The sequence below is a fragment of the Athene cunicularia genome, assembly GCF_003259725.1.
Source record: "Athene cunicularia isolate RWA chromosome 9 unlocalized genomic scaffold, athCun1 chr9_part1, whole genome shotgun sequence".
NCBI lineage: Eukaryota > Metazoa > Chordata > Aves > Strigiformes > Strigidae > Athene > Athene cunicularia.
The window spans coordinates 20,157,529-20,168,057 of record NW_020799110.1 but is presented as its reverse complement, the minus strand read 5'-3'; positions in this window follow the sequence as shown (position 1 = coordinate 20,168,057).

The following is a 10,529-nucleotide window of genomic DNA, read 5'->3' as shown; positions in this document are numbered from 1 at the left end:
GTGGGGCCGGTGGCGGCGGGCTGAGCCCTCTGCACGTCCCGCCGGGCACGCCGGTGGCGGCGTTTGGTGGCACGGGCTGTCACCCACTCGCGTGTCCGAAGGGAGCAGGGAAGGGCATGACGCAACCGATGTGTACAGGTTGGATGACCTGCTTTCTGTCTCACTGTAATGGCTTGAATTCATTAGCAGATCCCTGGTGGTGCCTTTTGGAAAGGAGGTGTGCTAGTGGTCTTCCAGACTTCCCCTGCAAAGTGAACACCAGTGCTGCAGCTCTACCTCTCCTCCCCTTCCACACAGTTATACCCTTCTCTTGTTCTACATCCAGTGTTTGGATTCCCATTTCAAGCATCTAAAATACTTTGTCAGCTGCTGTTTGACTCTTTCTCTCTTAGAAGATAAGGAAATTTGGGGTAGCCCTTCAGTCTTTTCACTTCTGAACTACTGTAAACTTTTTGATAAATTATGCAGAAGATTCACTTAAAGATTTATTTTCCCTACTTGCTTTTGAATAGTGATGTAGTTAGTGTAACAGTGTTGGTACTAAAGACCTGTCCAAGTTAAGGCTCCATAAATGGAGCTGTTCACCTGGAGCGATTGGGTTGGTTTTCACAAAATGCGTGATGACTACCTTTGTGTGACTGGTAAGTATGTCCTAGGTGAGACTCCATGAAACCTGGAGATAGAAGCAGAAGGGTTTGTTTCCACATAGGATACTTCTGAAACATGTGAAAGTTGGGTTCAAACCTATACAAGATGGAGGTAGGAGTAGTGGCTTGAACAGTGTTTCAATGAAGTGCTGGATTTATAAAGATATACTCTCCTCCTGTGAAAATCCATTTTTACAAAGAGGGTCTTCTGCAACCTTCCAGGAGGTACAAAAAGTGAGTTTGGATCTTCCTTGGAGCAAACCTCATGTTTGCTTCTCTGTTGCTACATGAAGTGGGATTGCCCTGATGTATCTGCACAGAAGTGGCCTTAGGTCTCTAACACAGCAAATCCTTGGCCATAAACTCTCTATGGACAGTGGTATTTTCTTGCTCTTAGCTGCAGGCTTTTGCAGAAAAGTGCTTAAGCATTGTCCTGCTATCTTGCTGCTGGTGACCTTGGGTGGCTCTGTGCTCAGTTTGAGCATCCCTTCCTGAAGCTTGAGAGTTTTGAAATCCATACCATCAGGACAGAAGGTTTCTATGAGGTAGTAACTTTCATATTACTTTGTCTTTACTGCCACAGTGCGCTGATCTCAAAGGTTTTCAGGTTCTCCTATGTAAGTTCTTGGACAATCAGTAGGTTATACCTCTGAAAAGAGTATATTGCATCTTGAGTGAAGAAGATATGAACGGTTGGCCAGATGCTGGGGCTGCCACAGCTCCATCTCTCCAGGACATTCCCCCTTTCTTATGTGCCAGCTCTTGGGCCCCGGCATCTGACCTGGGTCGGATGCTGTGCTGAGGTGGCCCAGCTGGGGAAAGGGAGCTGAGAGCTGTCAGCTGGTGGTGGTTTGGGAGGGGATGGACATGCCTGATAGGGGTGGATGCCATACTGCATGGAAAGAAGGGGGGATTCCTCAGGAGGGTAACAAAACAGTACAGTTCTTCATCTGAGGGAAGGAGGCCTTTACCTGCATGGATTTGTTACCAGCAGTGCTGCTTGTGATGCATCAGTGTTGTCTTTTATGTATAATCTGCAGTTTATATGTGTGGGTTTGGTTTTTTTTTTTAAAAAAAAGTCAGCAAGGCCTCATTACAGTGGTCAGCAGCACAATGAGTGGCTGTATTTGTGAATCTTTGTAATTCAGTCCCATCTGCTGCACAGGAGCTGCCCTGAGATGACAAGGGATGAAATGCTTACATGTGACAGCAAGGGCTACATGTGTTTCTTAAATATTGGATCAGCTACCTAGCCCGTGTTCTTGATGTTCCCTTGGTTACCAGATCAGTTAGAAATAATTTTTAATACCTCTAGTGGAAACTTGGGTATCTGTGCATGATACAGAATGGTGCTAGTCTACTACACTAGCCAGATTTATGCTCTGGCTTGGACTTGGTATTGAACCCATGGGCTTTTAGTCAAGAAACTGTCAGATTTTATTACTGCATAAGACAAGACAGTAACTTCTTCTAATTATCCTGTCTCTACCTAATTTGTTTTATTTACTTTGTAATATTAGATTCTCAGAGATTTCATTTCTGAAACTGCTTGAAAGGTGTATTTTCCTGATGCCCTGTATGAAGCATTCAAGTTGCACACTTAAAAATACTAACTTTCTGAAGACTTCTCTGGTATTTTAGTGAGTGATCAAATAACCACTTACATACATTTGAAAAATGGAGCTCTGCTTATCTCTAACCTCCTGATGGACTTTTGCTCCTGAAATTGATAGCCTGAATTAAAAAGAAAAATAATCTCTTATTCAAAGTTCTCTGTGGAGATTTGTTTGTTTTTCTCTACTCTTCCTTTTCCCCGATGCTTTATCATCTCTTGAGATCTATCTTTCTGCCTTTGGAAGACTACAGCTCATATTTACTCTGTAGTTATACCTTAACAGTCAGAACTGCTCTGAACTGGTGTAAGGTTTACAAATAGCCTGATCATGTTTAGTGACTGTATAGTTCTTGTTTGTGCCTTAGATGAGGAGGCTAAAAAACAGAGTAACAGCAAGGTGATGGTAACAGAAACTAGGAAGGCAGATAGAAACTGCACATGGATCTCGGATGTATTGCAATCCCCCAAAATGTAGTCAATTACTGGCAAGACATAGATGACACCACTGCTTTTGCTGTGATGTGATATCTGGTAATTTGAAGTAGACTTGCTCTAAAGCTTGAGTCAAGGTTTCTCTTCAGTGGTGTTCCCTTGCAATAGATTTTTACATCCACCTCAGAGTCTTGCTTTTGCTTTTAAAATCATATTACTGGTTTACTCAGTTTCAAGTCGTTTCCCTTTCCATGCAGCAGTAAGTTGACAGTAGCTGAGGTGGGTTCAGCAGGTGAGAAAAGCACATGAGCACACATCTCTCTCTTAGGAGAGCTGGCAACAAGGCACTTTTGCCTCAAGTGCTAGTGCTTTGTTCTCCTAGAGAATATAGCTGAACTTTTGGAAGCTCCTTGTTTTGGAGCTGCAGCTGGAGAAACATGAGATCCAGTTTCTTATTTCAGTGGGCTGAGCATGAGGCTCACTTTCTGTGGCATTGTTCCTGCTGCTCTGGTACTTTGTGTTCAGCTCTCCAACTGGTGTGGCTGCTGAGGGAGCTTGTCTCTCTTGCAGGTGTCTGATTTTTGGTTTAAGGTTCCCTTGGAAAGCAGCTGGTAAGGGAGCTTTTAGCCTGTATGAATGAGACAGTTTCATCAGATGACTTGGGCCAGCCCTGTGAGTGACGGTCCTTTGGAAGATGACAGTACAGTTGCATCCAAGATTCAAGTAGTGTGTGGCAACCTTGTGTAAATCTGTTAGTGCTGGATTTGCTGCTCCTTGGTGAGAAGACCAGTGTCTCCTCCGGAGAACAGGCAGCAAATCCAGGCACGTGCCATTTGTTACCAGGGTCTAGTCATCTAGGTCTTGCTGTGGAAACACCTGACGCTAACAAAAAGAGAAACTTCACTTGCTGATTGTAATAGGTCTCTGGCATGGCTGTGCAGTGTCTGGTGCCAAGGGTGCTGCTGCTGGCGAGGTGGGTTGTGGTGTGGGGGCATGCGAGGGGCCACGCTGGCAGCCCGAGTCCTTATGCCGATGATTAGGTGCTTTGTGACTCGGTGCTTCCCAGCTCACAGTCTGAATCATCTTTTTGGAGGCCACTGGACCTTGTAATGAGGAGCTGTCAGGATCCTAGTATTAATTCCAGTGCTTGGAGGCGAGCCACTTACTGTTTTATAATTCTGCTGAATGTCTTAGGGCATTATACAACCATAAGTATAAAAGCTCATCTGCTGTCATTTTTCTCCTTTGGGTCTCTGGAGAATGGGGATAGGCTTAATGGGTGAGAAGTCGGAGAAAATCTGTTGTCCCGGGAAAATTTCTTTGGGCAGCCAGTTCTTTTACTTCATGTATATTCTCTGCAGTGAATATTTATGGGTCCTCTGGACAACGGAAGGTGGCATTTGCCTGCTGGGGCAAGTAAATTCGAGGTCTAGGATGTACAGGTTGTGTTGTCTAAACCATGAGATTTTTATTTAAAATGGCTATTCAAGTTACTGGATTATATCAGTTCAGTGTAGTTAGCACCTGTAACACTTTTCCAAGGTAAACTGCTGTTGGTCTAGATTTAGAGGTACATAAATGCTTTAATATGGAGGCACACTGCTAATGTATTACTATTTTATTTTATTGCTGTATTTGTGAATATTTATTACTAGATGTAAAAAAAAAAAAAAAAGTAGGTTTAATCCTTCATTTTGAAGACAACTGGCTGTTGCAAACTACTGCCTGAGTTCCCTGAGCCTGGCAGTTCTGGTATGCAGAAAGCTGTGTGGTCATTCTGTAACAGCACGCCAGGTCATTATTCCCTTTGCAGCTAGCTTGACTTGACATAATTATACCTGCTTACTTATGCTAACCAGTTTAATTAGGTGTATTGCCTTCAGTGTTCCCCACTGTCATTTTTCTGCACAAAGAGAGAGGCTATAGGTACTTCATTTTACAGGAGAAGACTGTGTTGGACACCTCAGATGTGCCCCAAGAGAGCAAAGACTGAATGTTTTCATGGGAAAGGGCTTAAAGATATTAGCAGCGAGGAACCTGTTCCCTGACATATGTAAGGCCCATAGACCAGGATGGCACGACGCAGAGGACAATAAGCAAGAGACTGTAAGATGGGTCTAGGGAGAAGAAGGGGGTATGTACAGCCAGGTGGTTGTGATGCCAATGTCACCTGGTACCTGTGGGGTGCCAGGGTGACTAGTGAACTGGCACAGAATGAAGTATTAAACCTTGCAAGCATCTGTGCCGAGTGCTGCTGTGCCAAGCACTGCGGGCTGTGAGGGCTGCTGGGATGCCAAGGGCGCTTCAGCCAAAGTCACTTGTGTAGTGCTGTAGAAGATCCTGGCCTTGAAGCAGCGCTTGTTGGCAACATCGGGTTACATGTTGGTCTCCTTGTGTGTTTCCCCATCAGAAACAGAGGTGACATCGTTATGGCCTAAACTAATAATGAGGCAGCAAGTGAATTGAGAACATCTTATCTACAGCTTTTGTCCCCAGGGGCTATCTGGCTGCTGAGGTGTCCTCCAACATGCCTCTCTACAGTCAGGGCTGCGATTTGAACGCCATGTCCCTTCTCATTTAGTGATCTCTGCCTTCCAGGAGCGCATCCACCAGGGACTTGCATATTTGTGATGATGCGAAGCCTTATTTGGCACTACCTTAGAAAACTGCTCTTTGACCTGAATCCTGGCACTATCTTCTGGGGAAACAGTCATTTCTCCCTGTGCTGGTGCCTGATTATAACAGATTTTAAAAATAGTAATTTAATTGTCTGAAAATGGTATGGTGTTACTCTGCCCATTTATCTTCCAGAAGTCTTGCTGCTCTGTGCCTCTCAGAATAGACCTCTACTGTGGAACTGATCTTTGTGCAAAAGCAAGCTGGCTAGATTCATGGTGCTGCTGGGTAGAAATATGTGACGAATCTGTGGTATCAACTTTCCAGGCTTTAGTTAATTTCTAAAACCAAGTCTTAAGATGAGAACAAGGTTTTTGGTCTGAAAAGAGACGTAACAGTGAAGTCCTGGTTCTCTGAAGGACCTTCCTGAGGGAGCTTCTCAAACCTGATGTGCTGGGGGAAAAGTGAGTTGAGGGGCTTCCCACTCCTCTGGATCTTTGGAGAGTGGCCTGGGTACCTAGCAGCCATGCAGGTCCTAGTAATGCTCTGACTCATGTGTTTTGGCAAGAAGTCAAAAATAAGAGGTGGTGGTGCACACAGAGAGCTGGTATGTGGGTAGGGTGACTGTCTAATGCTGTGCAGTTTGAAAACTTGTTGTATGATGCATCCTTCTTCTGTCCAAAACCTCTTCTAGTAACACTCAGCCTTTGGAGGTACAAAATACAGTAGAATTTCAGAGGAATTTGGTCTCCATTTTGAAGCTGGAGTCCTTGTCTTTCTGAACTGTCTATAATGTGCTTTCTCTGATTCTTAACTCACATTTTTCCCTCCCTCTGTCCAGATGTTGCAGCTACCTAACCCTTAAAATGACTTCTTCAGACACTTTCAGGTGTAGGCTCTGTGGTGCACCTCATAAAATTGCAATCTAATTCTCGCAAATTAAACTGCAATTAAACAAACCTGTTCTTCCACTGTAAAACAGGGAGGAAGGAAGCCTTTTCCTTCTGCCTTTTCCTCTCCTGCCTCTCTTGCCCTGTTGTTTCCTTATTGCACAAATCAACCAGTTCTTCCTGGACCATAAGAGGATGCTGAAGTGCATGGGAAGCTCACCCACCACTTCTGTTGGGGCACCTGAAACAGTCCAACATGCCTAACTTCTGGCTGGCAAAGCAGGGCTGAGAGGATGAAGGAGGTGAGCTGCCTTCACAGGGCTCATCAAGGAGGAGATGCACGCAGCCCTACTTATGCTGGTGTAATGCAGCTTTCTTGGCTGGAAACTGCTGTTGACATACATCTGTAATTAAAAAACGAAAGTGTAAGAACTGGACATCTGGGGAGTTACTTGTGCAGCTGGAACGGCCATGAGAGAGACAACTTTCCTTAAAGAGCGTGCAAGGAAATAGACAAAAGAGCTACCCTCTGTGTCAGGGATGTGTGTATAGGTGTTTGCTCAAAAGTCTGAAGACTACAGTGGAAGGTAGACCTCCTTGGGTTCCTCTGAATTGTATTGGAAGAAAAGGGCTGAAACATAATTCTGATACCATGAGACCACTGTGTGGAGAAGACCAGACAATCTTGCCTTTTTACTAGCAACTAGCAAAAGCTCCAAAGCATATGAGCTGGTAGGTTTGGGCACTGAACTAGATGACCTTTAAAGGTCCCTTCCAACCTGAACTAGTCTGTGATTCTGTGAATCGTGGATGCCAACTCTCCAGGCATCTGCTAGGAAAGGAATATATGAAGTTGAATGGCCTGTGAGTTTGAGTGCCACAAAGAACACCTTTTGATGGAAAGTGATGAGTACAGAGTTAATTTCAGAATAGGTTTTATAGCCATGTGGAAGTAACTAGCTGGAAATGTAGGTGTGAGAGGCACCCTGACAGTGAGATGAATTTAGGAGGAGTTGCAGGTAGGCTGGAGGACAAGAAAGAAATCATATAGTCATGTCAAGCTGAAGGTATGGTTGAAAATTGGCTTCTGTTCAATAGGTGCAGATACCTATTGAACAAGCAGGTATAATAAATAGTCAACTGCAGAATGGAAAACAATAGACTTGGTAGTACATTCATGGAGGAAAGAAATTGTTAGAAGAGAACAGAAGCTGAGCATGGTTCAATGGTGGCATGCTATCCTGAAAACCACCTGCAAAATGAATGAAATGGTGCGGGACTGTTCCTTCAGGATTACTGTGTCGTGTCTGATCTTTGGGCACTGTAATTCAAAACAGGCATGATAAGTGCTGTGTCTGGATAATGCTAAATATCTTCTGTAAGAGATACCAGGCGATTAAGCAATGGAAGAGAGGACAGTTATGTCCTTTTTGAATGCTTGTAACAAGCTTCTCCTGTGTCAGCCTTCACAGGAAGGAAACAATTTGTTCCTTGCCTGCTGTAGATAAGAAAATAGTCATAGGTTTAAAATTAAGTAAGAAAGTCTCAGGCTAGGTGGTAGGAGAGCAAAGCACTTGGAGGAGATCGCCTGGAGCAAGCAGCGAAGCCTCCACCATCAGTGTCGGTAAAGACAGGTTAGACAAACTTCTGTCAAAGTGATGGGAGTGTAAACTGTCCGTCCTTGGTGGACAAACTGGACTATACTTTGGTGAGGCTGTCTTTCAGGAAACATGAGGCTGTCCTTCCAGCTGACTGCAGGCATAGTCCTTCACAAGCAATCTTGGTCTTATTAGCAGCCATTCCCCTGTGTCTCTGAAAGAAACTTATGCATGCTTTTTTTTTTTAATTAAGAAGGCTTTCTTTTAGGAAGACAACATAATCAACTTTTCTCTTCATTGATTCTTCCTATTAATTGCCTAAATGATTGCTCTGTCAACTCTAGTAATTTTATTTCACTTTATATTTAAATTACTTGGCAGCTTCTGTTACATCTGTGTTCTTTCAACAGAATGAAGGCAGGCTAATTATGTTACTTTAAGAGCAATATACAAAAATATAACCTGTAATTCAGTCTACCTCTCAAGTACTAATCAAAGTGGAAGGAAAAATAATCTGAAGATTAAAAAATGAAATATTCAGGAATAACCTGAGGTGTCTTAACTGTGTCCTGGACCTGTCCTAGCTGTGGTGTGCTGCATGGGTGTGTGCATCTGTCTCAGCTGACCATCCTCTGCAGACTGCAGGGGAAGCTTTTGGATGAAGATGTACCGATGTAAGATGTGACAAATGGTGTGAGACACATGGGTTGGGTGAGCATTGTGCCCAGTGTGGCAGTGTTGGTGGGAGTCCTGGACACCCCTTTCCTGTTTCCTACTTAATTGATCTCAGCCTTTGGTCCTGCAAAATGTGGCCCTTTTCAGCCTGATAGCTTCCAGCTGTCCCTGGTACTGCTGGCTGTGTAGCACTGGTCTGCTATGGCACCTTGCTTGAGAGCTTTACATAATAGTTGTCTTTGGTGCTTTGAATGAGCTAAGAAACTACTGAAATGCTACTAGAAGTCTGCTGGATTTTTAGACTCCCCACTTGTTCTTTGCCTGAGACCACTGAAAGTGTCTGGCTTGGAGCTCGCACGTTGTTACTTCTGCAGCGTTGTCTTGCTTTTGCATCAAATGGTGATTCAAGGCTGTGCCCCCACTCATTATGCCATTAGTGCACTGTAAATGTTTGCACAACAGCAGAGAACTGGACATAGCCTATTTGTGTACTAGTCAACAAGCACCCTCTGCTAACAGCAGAACTGCCCAGAAATTTATAGTATTTGAGGGTTTTCTTGTGATCTGTTTGTCTCCATCCCCTCGTTTCTCAGGTTTCAGCTGGCTCTAGGTGTCTCTCCAACAAGGACACTATGTAAACCTGGACAACTATTGCTAACTGGCTGCATCGCATTCTGGAGAGGGTATAAAACGAATTACTTGATTAAAAGTGCTTGAGCAAAGCAGGAAGCTGCACATATATATATGAGTTTGCTTTGGTAAGCTTTTCATCCCTTGGTGCTCCTTTTGTGCATTTTGTAGGCTCTGTGCTGCTGCCTTCCCCTCTGTTGTCTTTCTGACATCTCTGCAATTTCTTCCATGTATCTGTATCCCTCCTTTACTGCCTCCATCACTTTACCACTGGTCCTTTGCCCCCAACCCCTCCCTGCGAGAGGCTCACAGACCTGCCAGGATCTCCCACTGGAGCACAGCCCCTTTTTCCTGGCCACCTTGTTCTTTCATTTAGGAGCAATGTGTTTCCAGTGTTGGTGCTCCCAAGGAAGATGAACACAGTGGTGCTGGAGACGTTACTGGCTGCTCTCCGCTGCTTGTTGGTTCTCCAGAAAAATCTGAAATTGGTTGACATTTAGCTTTGCAGATGAATGAAAGACATGAAGCCTTTGATATCATGTTTTTTTTCTTGCTCTTATTTTCCAAAATCTGATTACTGATACCTAATTTTTTTTGTTGTGACTTGATAAGTTCTTTTATTAACTGCTTACAGTTAATAAACATATAAGGTGATGTAAAACTGATTGATTGTATATACAGAGTACTACAGTACCAAAGGGTTTTTTTTCCCCCACCAGTTATAGTCCACACAGTCTTGCCCTATAGGACTGGATTGTCTGATTTATATTGTTCTGTGTACAACTGCATCTAGACAGGAATTTTTGGCTTTTTTTCCTTGTGGCTTCTCTAAATTTTGTGCCTTTTTTCAGCATTAAAAAACCCTTAACTGAGAAGTACTGCAATGCATTAACTAGGGGCTTTGGGAGGGAAATTCCTGATCCTCTGCAAGCCAATTCTGTTAGAAGAGAAGCAAGGGACTTCAAGAACTTTAATTAAACATGAACATCTTCTGACAGATCCAAAGTAATTGAGAGCTGAGAACAAAATGTTGGTTAATGGTATCTCTGGGTCAAGTTCTGAGCCTCAGAAGTCTGATGCTGCAAAGCTTGTCTCTAGAGACAGGGCAGGGAAAGAAACCGGTGTCTGTTTAATGTTCTGACAAGAGATCCTACAGGAATTGGAAGAAGTGGTACCTTTACACCGCTTTTTTCTTTTTTGTCTTGTGTGGGGGTATACCTCTGCCTAAAAATACATTGTAAATCCATTACATTAGTGGTTCAGGTGCTCTTCCTTTATTTCAGCTATAAAGGCTAAATATTGTTTATGTGTATATACTTTCTAAAATTATGGATTCCTGCTGTGTTGTGTCACTGTGTGTTAGTGTCTCCCACAAGTCACTGTGGTGGTGGTTTGATGTGCTCTGCTGGCCCTGTCATTACTGCTC